Raw genomic sequence first — 22,711 nt, forward strand, 5'->3', positions numbered from 1 at the left:
GAAAGAAGAATTGGTATACTGAAAGTATCGTAGTTTTATGAAGCCAGTATGAATGAATGTGTTTGAAATTAGATGTGGGTGTTTGCTTGTAGTATGTAACTTTCACACACTCACCTAGTCAGGCAGGCACTTACACACCCAGTTACACTCTCACAAAAGCACTTATCTACCCACCACTCATATAGCCAGACAGAGTCTGCAGCACTCAGTCACATACCCATTTACTCATCTATACAACGCTGGGTTGGCCCTTTAAACATCCCCTACCTCCCTTTGAACAAAGCCCTCAACTATTCAAGCAGTAGTACCAGTTCACCCTTAGAGCCAGGAAGTACAGGCAATCTGCACCACAGGAAGAGTTTGAAGAGAACGTCTTCAGTACTCTTGAGAAGGGAGAACCTGGATTGTAGTTGCCCTCAGAATCAGGTCCCCAAAGGGTAGTGATGGTGAGAAGGAGGGAGAGGAGCAGAGAAATGACTAGGCAAAGGCTACAGAGGAAAAAGGGGATCCACCAGAGAGAGAGAGAGAATTCCTTTCTGGATTTGATGCAGAAAGTAGTGTCTCCTCTCAAACCCAGTCCCAAATCCAAGGTCAGACAGGCTGCGAGGGACCTGAGGCTGCAGCTGGTCCAGCTGGCTGCAAAGGAGAGAAAAGTACAGGCTAAAAGAGCCTTGGAGGAGAAAATGGTCTTGCTGGCTCGTGAACTGAGTGGCAAGGAGCTGGACTTGAAAGCCAAATAGCTGTTAGAGCCTAGCAAAAATGGTGGGAACATACCTACTGTGTCTAGTGCAGAAAAAAGAGTCCATATTCCCAGAGAGATGGTGCCTAACTTTCAGGAGGAGGGTGATATAGACAGGTGGTTTCAGGCTTGTGAAGTAGCTCAGAATGTACAGAGGATCTCTGAGGAGGATTGGGGAGGCTTTAGAGTGCTATTTGAGGTGATGGGAGGGATGCCCTACGGGCCCTAGAGAAAGGGGACAGGTTGAAGTATCCCACCATGAGGGAGGCCCTTGTCAGTAAGTGTGAATTCATCCCAGAAGAGTGCAGGTTGAAATGCAGGAGCAGTCAGAAACTGTGTAACCAGTCCTGGAAGGATTTTGTGAGGTACTTTTTAAATGTTTGTAAAAAGTGCTGTCCTTTTTTAAGAAGGTTTTTCTAACAGTTGTGTACTTTTCTTTTTTTCTCATAAAGAACTGGGAAGACGGAACTAGCTTTCAGACTGTGCAAACATGAAGATTCAATGAAGAGCTAAAAAATAATTAAATAGTTCTGCTGTCAGTACTTTCCACATCTATATGACTGGAAATGCAGTACATGCTGCTTTAGGCTTTTTTCCTCACTGTCTTTTGTAATACTACATGTAATATAATGTTATTTGAAAGAAAGTGCAGACTCATCTGTGTCTGTTCCAAATGTAGGTGTATCTTTTAACCAGAACAGCATATGAATATGGGGAACACCTCTAGTGTGGTACTCTTTTCACTAAAAGAAATCAGTAATTTCTGCAAGAGGTGAATTTTTTGTTGCAGATGAAGGAAAGTCTAGTTTTGAATCAGTGCTTAAAGTTTCAGCAACCATTTGCTGGATCCAAAGAGCAAATTTCTCCTGGTGTCATAAATTTGATTCCTTTAACGTTTCAGTTAACTTCTCTCAAAAAGTCAGGTATGTCACACCCTGGATATTCTGAACATCTCAGAGTTAGAAATCAAGTTAGTGTTCCTAAATTCCTTCATCCTGTAATTACTTATATACACATAGTACGCAGTTTTTTCTACAATCTTTATGATTGTTTTTGCCCCACTGTTCATTGATGATTCTTTCTATAGTATATCACTTTTAGTGTATGGGTTTAGAACCCGAATACAGTTAAAAAAAAAAGGGAAAACGCACCCACAGAAGACATTTGTACGGTGACCAGCATGTGACATTTTAAACAGTGAGCAAGCATCTCACTTATATGTTTCAAGGCAGGTGGTATGATAATGACTGCAACTTATGTTGGTTCTCCCAAGGGTACTGTACAGGTGGACTGTCCTGCTCCACCTAATTTGTCCCGCATCATTTAGTTGTGGCCCTTTCTGGAATTGTTTTTAAGTCGTTCCACTTGGAAGTTGTCCCATGTAAATATTTGTTTGTAGTGCTGTTGGATAACTCTTTGTTGCAAACATTACAGTACATATATTTATCTGTAACCTTCTTTTCCCTTGATGGTATTGTAAGATGCTTCCAAACATCAATCTGCTTTTGCTTCCTGAAGTACTGGTGCATAAAAGTGTATTTGTAAATCTGTATAAATAAAAATGTAAATGTTCGTTTGTTCAAAATGGCAAATCTCCGAAAGTTCTTCACCGGTTGCTTTGAAATGTTGACACGATGTTGGATTCAAATACGAGCTTGTCGAATACGTGCGTGTTTTTAATCGAAAGTCCGAACAGACACATAAAAATGTCAATGTTCGTTTGTTCAAAATCTTAAATCTCTGAAAATTATTCACCGATTGCTTTGAAATGTTGACACAACGTTGGATTCTATTAAGCGCGTGTTTATATATACACAACGTTAGATTCGAATACACGCGTGTCCATTAAGCGCGTGTTTTTAATCGAAAGGCTAAACAGACCCTATCGATTTGGTTGCTGCGCAACAACTACAAGGAAAGCATAGAGAAAATAGTCTACATATATTAGGATGGACAGTAGGTGTCAGGATGGCAGACGGGGAAGTGGGTGGAGGGAGAGGGGAGGAGTTGGTTCACTTTGTAACATTAAGAAAGGACGCATAGAGACAATAGTCTACATTTATTAGGATGGACAGTTGGTGTCAGGATGGCAGACCGGAAAGTGGGTGGAGGGAAGGGGGAGGAGTGGTTCACTTTGCAACATTAGCGCATGTTTATATATACACAACGTTGGATTAGAATACGCGCGTGTACAATACACACGTTTTTAATCGAAAGGCCAAACAAACTCTATCAATTTGCTTGCTGCGCAACAACTACAAGGGACGCATAGAGACAATAGTCATAACATATTGTGTATCCACAAGCATTGTGAAATTAAACATATTAGAAAAGTGCGCTTACTCTTTTCTTTCTCTTCCATTTAACCAGACTGATCCACAGCAACGTGTGGCCTGGTACAGCTAGTAGTTAAATAAGTTATATTATGTTTATTTGTTAATTGTTTGGTTTTGAATAGTTTTATAAAGTGTTAATAAAATGTATTTGTAAAGTTATAAAAATGTATTACTAATTTAAGGGTCACAAACATACCCACACAGGTATTCATACATGAACTCACACACCTATAGAGTCATTCACACAGATACTGACATACCATACATACACTCATACACCTATTCAAAACCCCGTACAGTCAGTCACACACTGATTTACACATGCAAGCTGCTACGTACATAGACTCATACCCCCATACAGCCAATCACGCAAGTCATATACTCCTACAGTTACTCACACACCAAGCCATACTCAATACAGTGACTCACACACCTAGCTATACACTGATATACTCAGTCACACACCCACACACATACACCAATACAGCTACTCACACATCCACCCATACTGTTAAAGCCACACAGAGACTGACACGTCCATGCACAGACCAATACAGACGCTGACCCACCCAGGCACTTACTGATACAGCCACTGACACACCCAGCCACACTCCGATACAGAAATTGACACATCAAGGCACATACTCATACAGCCAATGACACACATACTTACATATCTATACAGCCTCTCAAACACCCATACACATACTGATACAGCCAGATATTCACCCAACAACACACTAATAAATCTAATACCAAAACACCCAGCCAAACACTAATGCATCCAATAGGATGCCATGGCACACACTGATAAATTCACTAAAATCCCCAAGCATACACTAATCCAGATACTGACACACCTAGGGATACACCAAAGTAGACACTGACACACCCATCCAAACACTGATGAATCCAATAATATATGCAGGAACACACTGGTGCATACACTGACATGCCCAGGCATACAGAGATGCATACACTGACACACCCAGCCAAACATTAATGCATCCAATAGCACACTTAGGCGCACAGGCACTGACATATCCAGGCATATACCAGTGCAAACACTGACACACCCAGGCATACACTGATACTCCCAGCCATACACTGATACTTCAAGCCAAACACTTATGCATCCAATAACACATCCAGGCACACACATACACTGAAACTCCCAGGGACATTCCAATGCATACATTGACACACCCAGGCATACAGCAATGCATACACTGACACACCTAGCGAAACACTAATGCATCCAATATTACACTCAGGCACACTCTCACTCACACTGACATACCCAGATAAATACCAAAGCAGACATTGATAAAATAATGATACAGAGTTAGCTCATTTTTGACCAGATGGTGGTTCAAAAAAGAACAGTTGTTTTTCTAGAAGGGTTTTTGTTTAACAGTTTTACATTTTGTTTCTTTTAAAAAAAAATGTTTAATAAAAAGTGAACAGTGTAGTAAAAGGGTAAAGATGGGGAAATGCAAAGAAGCGACTCGCTTCAGTTTTCAAAAAACAATATGTGGTAACTGGAAGCAAACACAAACAAACTAACAAATTAACAGTTATGCTTCTTCACGGTATTCAAGTAGATACCCACAGAGGATATTTTTACAGCAACAAGCATGCAGCACTTCTCACAGTGAGTAACCATCTCTCTCAATTCCTCACAGGCAGCTGGTACAGTAATTACTGCAGCTGATGATGGTTCTCCAAAGTGTGCTGTAGAGGTGGACTGTCCTTCTGCACATGCTTTCTCCCACATCATCCGGTATAGACCTTTCCATGAATTGTTTTTAAGTGCTTACACAGGGAACCTGTGCCATGCAAATACTTCTTTGCAGAGCTTCTGGATAACTGCTGGCCGCAAAAATTGCACCAAACATATTTTGCTGTTACCTTCTTTTCCCCTGAAGATATTGAAAAGTGCTTCCAGATATCAATTTCTTTTTTTTCAAGTTGGTGTATCATCCAGCTCATCCCGAACAGGTTCTGGATGTTGAACCTGGACAGAAGATGTAGCTTCAGTAATTCTCTGAAAGCAGGAAACCACTGGTATTCAATCCTCCTTCTAGAGAGTTCACTGGACAACAAACTGTTTTTGGGTGTGGTTTTACATGGACCTGTGTGGGGTCAAAATATATCCAATCAAAAGGCAAGGTTTAGGTGTGCCTTTGGCCGAATTTGTGAATCCAGTCCTTACGTCATGGATTTGTGAAACATGTCAAATGGATATGTTTCTTCAGTATCAAAAGACATCCTTTTATTCCAATAACCTCTTGTAAATAAAGTAACTTTTTTAAATAACACATTGGTTATGATCACTTCACTGCGGTCACATCTGTCACAAATATATGAGAAATATTCTGTACATATACATTTTGTGCGTAATTCTTTTTATAAAAAGCACTTCATTTATTAAAAGTCATGATTATAAATGAATAAATCTATTACCCATTTCGGCTGAAGTGAGTGAAACTATTTAAACTTTGTGGGCTAATACTGTCCTGATCCCGTGAATATTGAATGAAACTAGATGTCCAGATTAGATTTTGTTTTCCCACACATATCACATTTCAGGATTGAATCCTTGCAAGAACATACACTTGCTCAATTTAAATTTCTCAAGAATGAGTTCCTTGTGAACTTTCTATAAGTGACATTTTCAGACCTGCAATTGAAATCCAGCTTCAATAAAATATGTTTTTTAAGTTGTCTAGAAACATCAAACTCCAACTTTCTATGTGCTCCAAATTGGAACGTACACTTTTAAAGTGTTACAAGGCAGCTCCAATGCTAACCTAATTGAGAGATAGGCCTTGCGATAGTGAAAAACGAATTTAGCAGTACCGATCCACTTTCAGGACCTTTTTAAATACACAGCAGCCTGACCATGGGGGCTACCCAGGGTCTACCTAAGGGGTGCCTTACATGTATTAAAAGGGAAGGTTTGGGCCGGCAAGTAGGTGAACTTGCCAGGTTGACAAGGCAGTTTAGATCTGCACACAGACTCCGCAGTGGCAGGCCTGAAACATGTCTGAAGGTCTACTCATGTGGTTGGCACAATCAGTGCTGCAGGCGCACTGGTAGCATTTGATTTACAGGCCCTGGGCACATATAGTGCACTGTACTAGGGACTTATTACTAAATCAAATATGCAAATCATGGAGAAACAACATGCCATTGTGTCTTAAGCACAAAGCACATGCACTTTAGCACTGTTCAGCAGTGGTAAAGTGCCCAGAGTCCTAAAACCAGCAAAACGAAATTCCGTACACAGTCAAAAACGGGAGGTCAGAAGCAAAAAGACATGGGAAACCATGTGCCCTTTTTCATTGCTTTCCCAAGTTGGTGCTCAGTGCACCGTGTTGGATAATGGCAGCCGCAACAGAAATGTATCTCAGATGGCCAGCCAATCAGAATGTTGCAGATATACAAATCTGGATTGTACAAAAAGGAGAAAATGCTCCCTAATCCAAATGACATCTTTACTTTTTTTAAATGGAGTCATGCATCTTCCGTGGAGTCAAGATACCATGGAGGATCTGCAAACTGACTTCTTGAAGACGATTGAATGGATTTACATCAGATGAAAAAAAGCACAATCTTTGAGAAAAGTTCTACCTTTGTCCCAAATTTAGTTTAATTCCATGCAACTGTTTTATTATAAAGATTTTAAATAATAAAACAATAAACACACATATATACACACACATATAGGTAGGTAGTTATAGTTAGGCCCTATTATCCATAGGAAAAATGTTTTTTGATTTGCCAATATCTTTTGGGCCGTTTGATGAATCTTCGAGAATTTTTCAAAACTAATGGTTCACTCAGGTCAGCTCCTGTCTTGAAAGTCTGGGGGAGATTCGTTAAGTGGGGGCTGAGAAAAAAGGGGGTCCCAAAAGACGTCTTCTTCATGTTAATTGCCATAGGAATTTTGAAACAGGTTACAGGCCGAACTGCTGAGTGGAATTACACCAATTTGGCAAAAAAGGTAGGTCTCGGTCTAAAAAGCGTGTAAATCTGTTCAGCAGTTCCAGAGAAATTAAAAAAAGTAAAAATATGTATATCTGAGCACCGAGGAGGATTTGCGAACCCGCCCGAGCACGAGCTGACTTCTGATTGGCTGCCAACACTGCAAACCAAGAAGTTTTCGCAGCCATCTTGTGACCCGGTAACCTAGTCACAAGAAAAAGGTTAAAAAAAACGTGGAAAATAAGGGAAGGGGGCAGGGTAGAAACACCCTGATACCCTAGGCATGCTCAGATGGTCAAACAAGGACCCCCAGGCCCAAAAGAAACAGTTTAAAGAAGAAAACGTCCAAAGTCGCATTGGGTGCGCAAATCTGGATGAAAAAATAAAAAATAAACTAAGCGTGGGCTCCCGTGCTTCCTTGTACTTAATAATTAAACAATATTGTTTAATTATTTTGTTCACCATAAGCGTGGATGGGTATACTCAGATGTGAGTCCCTAGCTCATTGCACCATCAGGATTCAAGCAAGCCGGGCCGAAGACGGCTGAAATGCCAGAAACTGGTCCCCAGTAGCTTGTTTCCTTCCCAGTGAAAGAATTGGCTTGGTAGTTTGGTTTGCCCTGTTCCCATGATACACTGGGCCAGGGACAGACTAATTTGCATATAGCCAGGTTCTGAGCTGGGATGGTGCAGTGAGCTAAAAAACGGTGTTGGATTAAGCCCTGATCCCTTGACTGGGTGAGAGTATTCTGCTTAATTCAGAAACTCTGTCCATCACCACCCCCTGTTGTTTAATTATTTTGTCCACCATAAGCGTGGAAGGGTATACTCAGACGTGAGTCCCTAGCTCATTGCACCATCAGGATTCAAGCAAGCCGGGCCGAAGACGGCTGAAATGCCAGAAACCGGTCCCCGGTAGCTTGTTTCCTTCCCAGTGAAAGAATTTGCTTGGTAGTTTGGTTTGCCCTGTTCCCATGATACACTGGGCCAGGGACAGACTAATTTGCATATAGCCAGGTTCTTAGCTGGAATGGTGCAGTGAGCTAAAAAACGGTGTTGGATTAAGCCCTGATCTCTTGACTGGGTGAGAGTATTCTGCTTAATTCAGAAACTCTGTCCATCACCACCCCCTGTTGTTTAATTTCCTTGTACTTAAGGCCCTGGGTGGGCCAGGTCCCGGGGGCAATCACTAATTAATTTGTGGGGACCCCCGCAGCCCCGGGGACCTCCATCTCCCCGGGGCTTAGATAATTGTATATGTGGGATATGCAGCCTCCCGCAGCCGCGGAGACCGATACCTCCCCGGGGTTGATAAATAAATGCGTGGGGCGTCCCACTCCCCTACGCTGCCCCAAGGACCACCACCTTCCCGGGGCTTCTTTCATTAATTAGGGGGGCCTTGCGGGCCCTCTCAAGCCCCAGGGACCACCCCCCGGGGCTATCTTAATTGTTCGAAGGGGGGCCGTGCAGCCACCCTCCTGGAGCCATCCTTGGCCCTGGGGACCGCCACCCCCCCGGGCCGGCTCCTGCAATGTCCCGGTGTACCCACCGCGGGACATTGCTGTTTGCAATGACAGGGCGGGAGCCGTTGCAAACACTACTTTGCTTCTTGGAAGGAGAGCCGGAAACCGGCTCTTGCTTCCAAGAAGCAATGCCGGCTCCCGCAGGAGGAGGAAGCCAGCAGGGACCGTGGGGGTATTGGGGCTCTCCCACTGTCCCTTTCAAGGTGGCCAGACCCCGGAGGACGGGGTCCCGGATCCAGAAGTGGCCCAGGGGAGGGGGGCCACGTGGCTCCCCCCTCCCGCTTTAATAAAAAAAACAAGGCCAGGCTCTAGGGGATGGGCTCCCCGGGGCCAATATTGGCCTGAGGAGGGGGGCTATGCGGTCCCCCTCATTTTTTTAAACTTAAAATAAATAGTGGCAGGCCCCAGGGGATGGGGTCCCCTGGGTGTATACTGAACAATGGCAGTAGGGTGTTTTTTTTTCTTCTTTCGAAATAGGAGTTGTGACTCCAACGCGGCTCTCAGACCAGCCCCCGTGTAACGTCGTGTTGGATTCTTGACTCCAACTCAAATAAATAATTAAGTAGTATATAATGTAGAAGGTAGTGTTGTATTCGTGAAGATGTGTTTAAGAGTTACTGTGAATGCAGTTAATGACAAGAGAACAATTGATAGAGTTGTTAAAAATATATGAAATTAAAAATTAATAGTTAAACTTGAAAAGTGTTGTGTTGTAGTACATTGAGTTTGTGCTTTTGTTTAGTGCAGTCGCGACGGGTTCTGGAATCCTAAAAAACTTTTTTTTAAATTGTATGTGTAATAAAAATGTATAATCAGTATTATGTTATAAGGTGGCTCTAAAAAGAGCCCTTGATTATATTGTGAGTTTGTTGTAGCTACATGTCAGTGCCGATGCAGAGCTTTAGGTTGTTGAGAAAGACTCTGTTTCCTTGATCTGTGAAGTGTACTCCATCACTTCTGTAGATGTCATTCATATCAAAAAGTAGATTGTTGTTATATATGAAGCCCATCCTGTGGTCTCTGAGGTAAGCAGAAACCGCTTTATTAACATTCTTTATTAGCTTTCTCAATCTGCAGACAGAATTGATTTGACCACTTCCATTTCTGTCTTTGACTTGCGGTAGAGTATACATAGACAGTATGAGGTAAAACTAAAATCAATTGTGCAAAGGTGTCCTTCATGAGCCAGTCCTACCCCAGTCAATGTGCCTAGGTCATTGCCACCACAGTGCACAATCATGAGGTCAGGGGGTTGGAGATGCAGAAAGGTTGTAACCAAAGACATTAATTGGTGCCACTTTAATCCTCCCTGTGCAATCCATTTAATGTCCACATTTTGCAAAACTAGGTCTTTGTCAATACCTCCGCATTCAGCATACCTTTTGCACCAGAAAACATAGCTGTGTCTAACAATCCACACTGTGAGCATCTTAAAGGGATGTCTGGAAGTAATGAAAAGATGTCTGTAGCTGAGGTAGTCAGTTGGTAGAATGAGAGGTGTGTAAAATGGTGGACAAGATGCTGTTTTTTAAAAACTAGATAATTGATTGGCTATTTAACAACATTGTATATTAAAAAATAGGGTGCATGTTACTTTCTTTAAGAAGCATGTTTCTTATTGGTTAGTAAAAAATGTATGAAAGGTACAGTAGATAAGATAAGCTCATATTTTGCAAAGTCAACCACACCAGCTGTTGGTATTTGTAACATTGTGTGGTGAACTTGAAAATATGGTGAACTTGTGACCTTATTGGAAACTGGCATTAAGCAGACTTGAGGAAGGGTTGAAACTTAACTATGAATTTAAAATGTGAAATTTTAAATTTATATATATATATATATATAGATAGATATATATATATATATATCTATCTATATATATATATTTTTTTTTTTAAAGCAATGTGTTGAATATCCAAAAAGTACACTGCCTCATGCCTACAACCCGGAGGCTGGCGGCTATCTTACGAGGATCTTTTGACACAGCTTTTTTTGCCAACAACCTCAGGGACAGGCAGCGTGATATACTCTGTAATAAGATGCCAAAATATGTCAATGCACTTTATCAAAATGCTATCATGGCCTTAAATAATAACAAACATAACGCCCCCTAGTACCCACCCCCCTTGTCGTTCCAGAGTCCGGACATGGTGTTCGCCAATATGCAGATGCATTCCTAAAAATTTTGGAAGCCTTATCACTAAAAGGTCAGCGCCACTCCAGCGCAGCCGTCACACCATACAGACACATAAGCATGGAGCCACTACCGCACCCTCCCTCCCCCCAGTACAATCCGGATCAGCAATATGCTATGGTCCAGGGACTATTCAGACTGATAATCCACGCCTCCCAATCTCAACCAGTCAGCAACTGGGGCCCATATATCCGCAGGTCTAGAACTGCTGGGCATCTGTTCCCAGAAGACCTCTAACTGATCTTTACAATATGTGACAGCCCTAATCCAATCCGCCACCGCGGGTGGTCTCTGTTTTCTCCAGTGTATTGCCACCTGTCATTTAGCCATCAGCAGCAGCATTGCAGTAAGCCTGCGGTGTAACAACGGAACGTCTCGCACATACCCCAGTAAAGCTAGCATTACAGACCTCTTTAGAGTGCCTCCCGTTATGTTCCCATTATGTTTAAATATGTCCAACCAGTATCGTGCCACAGGGGGACAAAACTAGGTCATGTGTGTGAATGTAGCATCCTGCACACTGCACCGCCAACATCTGGTATCTGCCTGAACTCCCATTCGGTGCATTTGTGACGGAGTGCAATATAAGCGGTGTAAGTAATTGAAATGTATAAGCCTAAGTCGGTAGTTGGGTGATAAGTATTCTATCTGAGTGCAGCAGTATAGCCATTGCTCCTCAGTTATGGTTAGATCTGCTTCCTCCTCCCATGCCTCCCGGGATCTGGTACGAGTGAGTGGGGTCTCCCTCTGTGTTATGCTGTAGATGCGTGTTATAAGCTTTCGGGGCAATGGGTTAGACAGTACATTTTCCAGCGCAGGCAACATAGGGGGCTCGCTTGGAAATTCCTTATAAGTGGCATTGCAAGCCGCTCGCAGCTGGTAGTAAAGTAGCATGTCAGAGGCAGTTGGGGCCTGTGAAGTGCACATTTCCTGCATCGTTAAGAATTCTCCGGCTGGGTACAGATCACTGCCCTTGAGTAGCTCGTGCGCATTCGCCCTGCGCGAGATAGCATTATCTAAAAGGGGTCGGATCAGTGGGTTGCCGCTCAAAGACATGGATGGAGCATAGAGCACCTCCTGGTGTGCCCTCTTCGCGATATTTGCCCAAGCCCATCGCACACTTTCAAAAGTATCAATGTCTTGCCGTGGGTGTTTATAAGGCTGGAAAATGGCTGTGTTTAGGGGAAGCGGCGCAACCCTATCAATTTCTATCACCACATGGGGCTGAAACGGAGTAGGGTGTTGCCAAAAATGTAAAAACTTTTAGAAGTAAGTTGGGAAGGGTTAATATGTCTAACCAATGGAAATGTGTTTTATAATTTGAAATAGTGTAGGAAGGAATGTGATTTGATACTTACATGTATTTGTGTGGAGAAAGAGACAGAAACTTTGCCATTACTGGTTTTACCTTGCTGAGACTGTTGCATTACATTCATTGTGTGCATAAGAAAATCATTTATGAGTTTGCAATATTTTAAATCCTACAAACCTTTTTTGAAGGTGAGTTCTAAATTTGTGAGGTGTATTTTGTATTCGGTTTATTTTAAACTTTAAAAATAATTCAAAAACTGTGATGTTTGAAATATATTTTTAAATATACAGATGTGTATTGTAGTTTGTTTTATTGTAGGTAAATGTTTAACATAGTATCTGTATAGACATATGTGTTTGTTGGAAGATGGATTAGTGATTATGGTAGTGTGTTTTAGTATTTGGATATGTACATTTGTTGTATACCGCATAATTTTAGCTGTTGTTTAAAATTTGAAGGTGGAGTCTGTCAAATTTTAAGGTTTGTTTGGTTTTCTATCTCAAGTATGTTTCTGCTAGTTTATGTATTTTCATATGTCTTGTACATTTGAAGGTGCATGATGTATAAAAAAAGAGATGTTGTTTCTTTTTATGTGGTAGGCTGAAGACTAGTAGAATGGTGAAGATACATCACAAAAGTGTGGTTTAAAAGATGCTGAAATAAGCTGTTGTTGTTTAGTTTTGCTTTTGTAAGTTACTAGAAAGGTACAGTTGAAATATGCTGCATAATTTTTGATATTTGCTTGAAATTGAAAGTTTGCTCTGTAAATATTTTAAGGTTTGGATAGTGTTATGGTACAGACATATTCATGTATGCTTTTTAATATGGTGAGACTTTTACTAAAGATATCTGAAGGGTTCATACTTTGTATTTGGGTAGGTGTAATATTATAAGTAGTTGTGAAATGGTTATGCAGCAGCCTTAAAGTGAGGGTTGCGATGTTTGTAGAAGTGTTATTTACTAGACTAATTTGTATGATGCAATCACCTAGACACTAAGGGGCACATTAGGATGGCGGGCGGGCTTTGCCCGCCCGCCACCCTAGCGGAACTCGGGACCGCCCGCCTGAAGGGCGGGGGTCCCGACATTGCCATTAGGATGCGCCCGCCACAGTGGCGGGCGCATTCCTCAATTTAACATTGTGGCGGGCGGTGCTCACTGCTCCGCCCGCCACAATGTTAAAAACAGAAGCACGCATTTGCATATTCGAAGCGGCAGGCACCGCGCGGTGCCTGCCTCTTCGAGTATGCAAAGGCAGGGGGGTACCACAGGTACCCCCCCGTGTGCCACCCCCCTTTGGCCTTCACTCTGGGGGCCCACAGGGGGCCCCCAGAGTGAACACCGCATGCCTTTCCATGGCGGCATTGCCGCCACGGAAAGGCATTGACAGAAGCCCATTGTAATATTGCGGGCGGGCGCCTGCATGTTACTCGTTTTCCGCCCCGGCCGCAAGGCGACCGGGGCGGAAAAGTGCCGGGCGGTGTTTGGCTCCGCAGCGGTCCCCCCCGCCATTGTAATGTGGCGGGGGGGAAAAGGGTGGCGGGCGGATCGCCACCGCCACCATGGCGGTGGCGATCCGCCCGACATCATAATGGAGCCCATAGTATGTACTCATGCAATCACCAAAGTATTACATATGCACACTTTCAATCATGTAGGCAGTGCTCATACACTTATAATCACCATACGACTACTGTTGCACTACATCAATGAAGGAGGCACTACCCTTGTACTTATGTAATCACTTAGCCAGCACTCATGCGCTTATAAATTCAACCAGGCACTACTTTTGCAGTTCTGTAATCTTCCAGGAAGTACCTTAGTTGTTCTGTAATCACCCAGACAGTATGCATGGACTTATAAAATCACCCACTCTCTTTTTTTTTTTGTAACACATTTTATTATTTTCCTTCATACACCTCACCAACATTTTCACAGTTCAATCTGGGCCATTGCTATGATGGTCTAATCCGCAGAATACAAATCAGGAGTATCCAATACCCAACATCTCTGGCCTATCCCCCCCAACCACCTCCCCCTCTATCCCGACCGCCCCATGTCAGTGTGCCTCCTCTACCCCCCAATGAAATGACAGTAACCTTGTGTGTTCAGGTACCCAACTCCAGCCATTGTATGTGTGCCGCCACTTCTGTCTCGGGAGAATGATGGTTCCATTTAAATAACCAGGTGCGCCCTGTGCTCCTACTCTGAGTCCGCCGCGCTGCCCAACCTAGTGTGCGGTAACCTACTCCAGCCTACATGTGTCTAGGTGGCCTCGTCTCCAGTTCTCTCCCCTGTGTTCCCCGCCCCAGTCTCTAGGTCCTGGGCCGCTGATACACACCCCCATACTCCTCATCAGCCTCTGTTGAAGACTGAAGCTCCACTACCAGCGCGCCCCACGCTCTAGCTGCATCTAGCGCCTAGTCATTAGAGGTACGCCTGGCTAACTGTAGTCTGAGCGTCCCTTCGCTGCTTGCCCAATTCAGAAAACTCCCTCGCCATCTCTGAAAGCTAGGTCCCGCTCTCGACTTCCAATGCATGGTGAGTTCCCTTTTCGCCATGACCAACCCCAAATCGTGGAACTTGCTAGTGATTTTTGTGGCAGGTGTATGTGGGAACCAAAGCAGAAGGCAAACTCCCATCTCCACTTCAATCCGACGCTCCGTTACCCGGTTCAAACACGCCACCACTTCTGTCCAATAAGGACCCAGCCCAGCGCAGGACCAAAATATATGTTCAAAATCAGCACCCTCTGCATTACATCGGGGACACAGCGAATGAGTCCCCCCAAAAGCTCGCTGAATTTTGACCGGCGTTAAATAAGCCCTGTTCAGCGTGAAATATTGAACCAGTTGAAACCGGGCGTTTCCAGGCCCTCCGCACGAGCTGTGGCCACGTCGTTTCAGGTATAGTTTTTCCAAGGTCCTTCTCTCATTTATCCTTCAGCCTATCCAGGGGCGGCAGCCCCTCCAGTGCCAGTCTCCTGTATAAGCAGGTGATAGCCTTGAATGTGCCCGCGGCCATCGTGACATATTGACAGCCCAGCGATGTTGGGGGTTCCAACAGTCCCATCTTCCACTGTTTCTGGATTCCCGATACTAGGGCGGCGTGTAGCAAAAAGTCTCCCTTTGGGAGATCAAAGACATTCTGCAGGTCTTGGAAAGGCAACAGGGCGCCATCCCTATATAAGTCTCCAATCATGTGGACCCCGCACTCCTCCCAACGCGCCAGCGCCGACCAGTCTCCACCATGCGGAATGGCAGTGCACATGCCCAAAGGAATCTCTGGGGCATACAGGTCGGGAAAGCCCGCTCGCTTCTGACTGTGCAACCAGCATTGTCGGAGGGTGCGTTCCTCAAGAGTAAGTTGATCTAGCCTAAGTTTTTGCTGTAGTACTATGAAGGACAGCACGTGACGAGGGATAACTCTGCCCTGCGGCCCATTCGGGCCTCTAAACTCGCGCGCCACCGCCAGTGTAAGCCCCTGCAGTTGCGCCGCCAAGTCGCACCACTCGAAATCTGGGACTGTCTGCCCCCCCTCCTCCCGCGGCCGCAGTAGGGTGGTCAACGCCACTCGCCTTCTGCCGGAGCCCCAGACAAACCCCGTCACCATTGAACGCAGCGTCCCGAAAAAGGATGCCGGGATCCACACCGGCAAAGTGCGGAAGAAGTACAGCAACCGCGGTAAGGCCACCATCTTCAGGAGCGCTATTCTCCCTGCCACCGACAGCGTAAGGGCCCGCCAGAATCCCATGCTACCTCTAATTCCCCTCAGCGCTCCTCCTACGTTTCCTTCCAAAAGGTCAGAGTGGGTATGGTAGATGCAAACACCCAGGTACGGCAAGCACTCAGGCTCCCACCGCAGATCCTCCAATGTCAGGGGCTGTGGGCCATTCGGAGTTAAGGGGAACAGGCAGGTCTTAGTCCAGTTAACCCGCAACCCCAATAGCCGGCCAAACTCCTGGAGAAGGGCCCGAGCCCCCCGCACGGAACCCTCCGCGTCGGCCATGTATAATAAGAGGTCATCCGCATACAGGGAGATATAATGAGTCTCACCTCGCAGCAGAACCCCCTCATAATGCCGTCCTTGGTTCAATCGCCAGGGCAAATAAGAGAGGAGATAAAGAACATCCCTGACGGGTACCTCTCTCCACCTGATACGCCGCCGATATGGAGCGCCTCGTATGAACCCTGGCGGTGGCAGAGCTGTACAACAGCCAGGTCCGACGTATGAAATTATCTCCCAATCCAAAGCCCCGCAGCACCTGGAACAGGTACGGCCACTCCACACTGTTGAACGCCTTTTTGATATCTAGCGACAGCACCACCGTTCCTGACGTATCCTCCCTCTCTCCCCCATGATCCGTATTAGAAGCCTTATGCACGTTGCCGTATTCCGAGCGGGTATAATTCCTGACTGATCCGGGTGCATGAGAGTACTCACATGATCTGAGAGTCGCATGGCCAAAATCCTGCTCAACACCTTATAATCCACTGTGAGCATTGAGAGCGGGCAATATGCAGTCCTGGAAGTGGGTATTCCACCCTTCTTCAACAGCGGCACTATAATCGCCTCCCTGGCGGACGGCGACAACCTGCCCAATTCCCAAGCCTCTCCGTACACCATGTGTAACTGTGGTGCGAGGAGGTCGATGTATGTCGCATAAAACTCAACCGGCAGGCCATCCACCCTTGGTGTCTTTCTCCTGGCCATGTGCTTAACCGCTGCCCTGATCTTGCCCAACAAGATAGCTGCGCCCAACATGTCCCCCTGCTCCGGTTCCAGGAAAGTGTCTAACCCATAAGGCTGCACCGTCAACCTGCTCTTATAAAGCGATGTATAATAATCTAGAAACTGGTCATTGACCTCTCTCTGGGAGTAGACCAGACCCCCAGCCGGAGTGGCCAGCGACACTATCGGAGTTCCCCTAACAGCCGGATTGGCCAGCCAGGCTAGCAGTGTGCCCACCTTGTCCCTCTGAGCGTGCGCGTGAACCATGTATTCCCCGTAGTCAAAACAGCGAAGCCGCTCAACCTGTGTGGCCACCTGCTCCCGCGTCGCCAGAACCTTCTCCTGTCCTTCCCCGGCCGCGTGACTATCTTTCTCCGCCTGGCGCAGGCAAGCCTCCTCCCGTTCTATGTCGCTTAACAAAATCTGACGTGCCCCCGCAGTGGATGAGATACACACACCCCACACCATAACTTTGAAGGCGTCCCACTCATGAGCTCTGGTCGATGCCGTCCCCGAGTTTTCCCTAAAATAATGTTTGATGCCCTCCCTGACTTCCGCACAAAACACAGGGTCTTCCAGCGCCATAGGGTTCAGTCGCCACGTGGGGACCGCCTGTTGCTGGCGTGACCAGAGGACTGTGATCATACAAGGGTTATGATCTGAGATCGTTCTCACCAGATATTCACTATGGTGCGTGAGTTCCTGGGCCCCTGGCGTACATAAAATGCTATCAAGTCGTACGTGGAGGTCATGGGGAGCGGAATAGAATGAATAATCCCTGTCGGTGGGGTGATGCGTCTGCCAGGTATCCGCGAGGTCCCACTCCTCCTGCCATTCCAGCCGCGCCTTAGCCATTCTAAGCACCACTGACTGGGCTAATGGTGGATGAGAACGATCCAATTCCACATTCGCAACGGAATTAAAATCCCTCCCATAAACACTGTGCCTACCAAGAAGGACTCCAACCTCCCATAAAGCCTCGAAAAGAAAGCGGCCTGCTCAGAATTCAGAGCATAGACACTGCAAAGCGTAACATCTCGACCGTCCAGACGACCCAACACCGTTACATATCTCCCTTCCGAGTCCACCACCGTGGTCAGGGACTGAAAGGGAACTCCTGCGCGCACCCAAATCAAGGTTCCCCTGGCAAATGCAGAATAGGTGGTATAATAGAGCTGTCCCCTCCATCGCCGCTGCAGCGCCTGCCCTTCCGCCTGAGTAATGTGCGTTTCCTGTAAAAAGGCCACCTGGATACCTCTGCGGACTAAATAGGCATGCACTTTATATCGCTTCCGCATGGAGTTCAGCCCTCGCACATTCCAGGTGATACATTTTAGTTCAAGTCGGGTCGCCATAAGCAAGTACACAACAGAGCTCAACCCCGCACATCCTAACACGCACACTGACAATTCCCCAGAACTCAGAACATCCCCAACAAACCCTCAACCCACCCTGCCATAGAACATGCGCCAAACAATTGTTACCCATCCAAACCCAAACCCCGCTGTCGGGGTTACTTCTGGCAACAACCAGAAACTCACAAGCTATGTGAGGTAGAGGAGGCGACCCTACACCAACCGAGCCGGACAACAATCACTTCACTTCAGCGTATCGGTCAGATCTCGTGCATGAAAACCCCCTCACCCCGGCAGTGTCCCGCTCCCCGCATGCCCCCCTTCCTCAGGAGCCCCCCCCCTCCCCGGGCCTCCCTCCGCCTCAGGAAAAAAGGCAAGCCTCCCGCCTACTCTAAGAAATCCTCAGCGACAGCCTCCAGTGTCTCTCGCTGCAGTACAAGCATGCCCCCTCAGCATCAGCAGTTCGTGGGGTAACCTGAGGCAGACCATGGGGTCCCCCAAGAGCCCCCTGACTCCTCTTCATCTGATCCATGGTGTGAGCCCGAGTCCGCCAGTGAGGCAGCAGTCACCGCTCTGGAAATGACGGACACCACCTGCAAGGCAGTGAGTCTCTCCAACTCTGTCTGCGAGGCCGACGGGGATTGCTTGTCCAACGTGCATTTCCGGTTGTGTCGGCTCCTGCGGGGTTTCGGTTGTGCCTCGGCTGTCCTTTCCCATTTGCCAGCACCTTCCGTGCCCGCACGGTATCGTTCCAGCCATTGCCAGGCATCCACCGGCGTGTCATTCAAGGTCGCTGTCCCGTCCACTATCACCTTCAAACGTGCCGGAAAAAAAAAGAGAGTACTGCACAATCTCCTCGCGGAGGGCCCTCTTGACTGCTAGAAATGAAAAGCGGTTACATTGAACCTCCTGGGAATAGTCAGGGTAAAGAGAGACGGAGGCATTGTCCACCTTATATGGGCCAGACGTCCGGGCCTGCCGCAGTATGATATCTCGGTCTCTAAAATGCAGCAGACGCGCAACCACAGGGCGAGGGGGGCGGCCCGGCACCGGAGGTCGGGCTGGCACTTGGTGTGCCCTTTCCAATGTGTAAAAGTGTGTCAGTCCCTCAGGAGCAACCACATCACGCAGCCAGGCCTCCAGGTATGAGACCATATTGCCCCCTTCGACATTTTCAGGCAGACCTACCACCCGAATGTTGTTGCGCCTGTTACGCCCTTCCACATCCTCAGCCCTCTTCTCCAGCTGCTGTACTCTGCGCAGAAGGTCATCCATCGTGGCATCCGTCGCCTTCTGGGCCGGCTCAACCTTTTCCAACACCAGCTCCGTGCTCTTGACGCGATCAGTTAGCTTGTCATGATCTGCCCTTAACAATCCCAGGCTTGTCGACACCTGCGTGATATCGTGATGTAACGCTTCTCTTGTGTCCGAGATAGCCTTAAGAATCTGGTCCATCTGTTGCTGGTGTAGCCCTGTGTTTGGGTTTCCGGTCGAGCTCTGTTCCTGGCTCTCAGGCAAGTCCTCACCCTGGTCTGCTGGCACCGTCCCCGGCGCCTTACGTGGTTTCCCCATGCCCCAGCCCGAGAACTGATCACCAGCACCGACAGCAGAGGCCCAGTACCACCCGTTGCCCTCTCCAGAGGCAGGAGTGTTCACACCCGTTATTTCCCGCTAGATCCACGGGCCGGGCGGCCAGTAAAGCGACCTCACCAGCTACCCGTTTAGGGCGTTCCAAGGGCCAGCAATCCCCTTCCGCAGCGACCTCTGGGCGCCACAATTGCCCTCCGTTTGGTGATGGAGCACCTCCTGCTAGCGGTGCCATCACCCAGCCAGGCCTACACCAGGCGTGCCGAGGCCTTCCTCAACAGGGCCCTGTGTCCGCCCCCAGGCAGGTCCCGGTTCTTCAGCGCCGTGAGGCAGAGTCAGTCCTCCAGATGGTCTCAGATTAAGCTAGGCGGGGGAAGCTGCCGCTAGCGCAACACTTGCCTCTTCCGCTGTGCAGCCAGGTCTGTCCTCCGAGGCCTTCCCCACCGCGGTTGGACGTCTGGGAGCTAAGTCCGCACTCACCAGGCCGTAGTATAGTTGGCAGCCTCCGCATTCGGGGTAGGTCTGCTGCTGTCTCAGTTCCCCTTCCTCGCCGGTCAACAGAAAGCGGGGATGTGAGAGGGCGAAATGCAATTCAGGGCCCCCGCAATGTGAACGCTGCCTGGGCACCACCACAGCTGCTCTGTCAGGTCCCGCGACCCACTGCCAATCTCCACTGTCAATCCGGGGTGGTTGCCTGCAATATCCAGGACCACCCCGTAGCCACTTCTGCCAGTCTCCGAGCAGAGTGCCCGCTCGAAAGCTCGTCCCGCAAGTCGGGAGCACCAACCTCCAGCCGCTGGTATGGCCGCCCTCAGAGACGGCACCCCCTGACTCGCGTCGCACTCCTCTTCGTCTCTGGACTCCTTCAGTGACCTGCTCCAGTCTGGGTCCCTCCCGGGGACCGCCGGCTGCTCCGCTCTGCCCGTTCCCTCCGGAAAGCCCACACAAAGCATGGTCCGATGCAGGGCCGGGCCGTCACCAGAGCACACTTCTTCCCCGCAGGTTGCACCGTCACTGCAGGCCGAGGGTAAGGGGCCTGCCCAGGGCCACAATGGAAATAGCCGGGCCCTCCTGATGGAGCTCCACCAGTCGATCCTCCCGCTGTTGCCGGGACACCACTAGGACCGCGTCCGCAGGGGAGCCCGCTCAAGACATGGGCAGCGTTCGCGCTCTGCTCCAGTGCTGCGCTCCGTCATCCCCAGATGCTCTGCCTCCCCTACGGCCTCTCCGCCACTTTAGGCCGGGGATGAGATGTTCGCCGCAGGCCCTGGACAAAATGGCCGGGCCCTCCAGGCGGAGCCTCGCCTCTCGTCCTTCTCGTCGCAGCCGGGACCCTCCGCTCTCACCAAAGGGATGCTCGGGTGCCTCTCAGCCCGGGGTGCCACATGGGACCACCAACACCGCCAGGGGAGTCTTTCTGACAGGATAATTACCGAGATCGACCCGGAGCTCGGAGCTCACGCGTCCATACTCGGTGGAGCTCAAGCCACGCCCCCTAAAATCACCCACTCACTTCTAATGTATTACAGTGATCCCCCAGATATTACCCCTGCAGTCATGTAATCACCTGGGCACTAGTTATGTACTACCCCTGCAGTCATGCAATCATGCAGCCTGTAACTATGATGTTAAGAAATCACCCAGACAATACCTTTGCACTCCTTTATTCACCCAGGCACTACCTCAAAAGTCCTGCAATCACTCAAGAAGTATTCATGCACTTTTAAAATCACCCTGTCACTTCGTATGTAGTCATGTAAATCCCCAGATATTACCCTTGCAGTCATGCAATCACCCAGGCGTTACCTATGTACTCCTTTAATCCCCCAGACGTTACACCGGTACTCATGAAATCACCAATACATTAGGTATACAGTGCTTCAATCACCCAGGCACTATCTTTGTACTCTTTCAATCATGCAGGCACATCTTTTGTACTTCACTTAGCCAGTACTCATACATGTATAAATTCAAACAAGCACTACTTTTGCAGTCCGGTAATCACTCAGGTAGTACCTTAGTACTTCTGTGATCTTGGACTTATAAAGTCACTCAATCGCTTCCTATGTATTCCAGTAATCCCCCAAATATTACCCCTGCAGTCATACAATAATGCAGGCTGTACCTATGCAGTCAAGTAATAACCCACACACTACCCTTGCAGTCATAGAATCACCCAGGCCCTACTATTGCACTCATCTATTCACGTAGGTACTACTCCATGACTCATCTATGCCTTCAGGTGCTATTTTTACATTTATCGATGCACTCAATGTTTAAATGTGCACTCATGGAACTAGCCAGTCCCTATTCATCTTCTCCTGCAATTAACGAGTGACCACACTTGCACTCATACAATCACTAAAGCACTTGTCATGGAGTTATGCAATCACTCAGGCAGATCTATTACATGTCTCAGTTTCTAGGTTTCACTATATCCCATATTGTGTACATATTTCTTTTAGATATGATGATGATTTGAAAATGTAGAGACATATCTATGTATGCATCTAACAATATGGAGAAAGTTGTAGTTGAGTTATATAATAGTCTGCTGCTCTATATTTCGCTAGGTCCAACACTCATGCAGTTATAAAAACACCCAAGTACTACCCATGACTACCCATGCAGTGTTCCAATGATCCAGGCCCTACAAATGCACTGCTGTAATCACTCAGACATTACTCTGCACACATGCAATCAGCCAGGCACTACCTATACAGTTATGCAATCACCAAGGTATTACTCATGCACACTTTCAGTCATGTAGCCACTACTAATGCACATATATAATCACACAGACACTACTGTTGCACTACTTCTAGCACAGAGGCACTACCCTTGTACTTATGTAATTACTCAGCCAGTAGTCATGCTGTTTAGAAATCACCTAGGAACTACCTTTGCACTCCTTTATTCACTCAGGCACTACCTCAGTAGTCCT

This window comes from Lissotriton vulgaris, chromosome 4_1 (assembly GCF_964263255.1).
Source record: "Lissotriton vulgaris chromosome 4_1, aLisVul1.2, whole genome shotgun sequence".
Classification (NCBI taxonomy): Eukaryota; Metazoa; Chordata; class Amphibia; order Caudata; family Salamandridae; genus Lissotriton; species Lissotriton vulgaris.